Source organism: Hippichthys cyanospilos, chromosome 3 (assembly GCF_059441005.1).
Source record: "Hippichthys cyanospilos isolate Australia breed blue-spotted pipefish chromosome 3, RoL_Hcya_1.0, whole genome shotgun sequence".
NCBI classification, from domain to species: Eukaryota; Metazoa; Chordata; class Actinopteri; order Syngnathiformes; family Syngnathidae; genus Hippichthys; species Hippichthys cyanospilos.
The window spans coordinates 8,946,807-8,947,176 of record NC_142371.1 but is presented as its reverse complement, the minus strand read 5'-3'; positions in this window follow the sequence as shown (position 1 = coordinate 8,947,176).

The following is a 370-nucleotide window of genomic DNA, read 5'->3' as shown; positions in this document are numbered from 1 at the left end:
TTGGGCATTCAAAACGACAAAAAACCTGCATATAAAATTATATAAAGTTTAAATGAGATATGTGTGTGCTGTGGCCTTCAATACTGTGAGGCATAGTCACAATTGTTTTCACATCTTAACATACTCCACAACCAAAGTAGCATCCACACACTGACATTTTTGAACCCTGAACCTTCTTACTGTTAGGTAGCACTGGTAAATAATATTTCACTGTGTAGCTTGGCTAAAAGAGATATAAACTGCCAAACAACTTTGGCCATGATATCAGCATTAAAAAAAAGAGAAAGAAAAAAAGAAGAAGATATCATGTGGGTGTTCAGTGTTTCGTATCAGCCAAGGAAGCTTCCTACTGAATACTAAATATGGACCC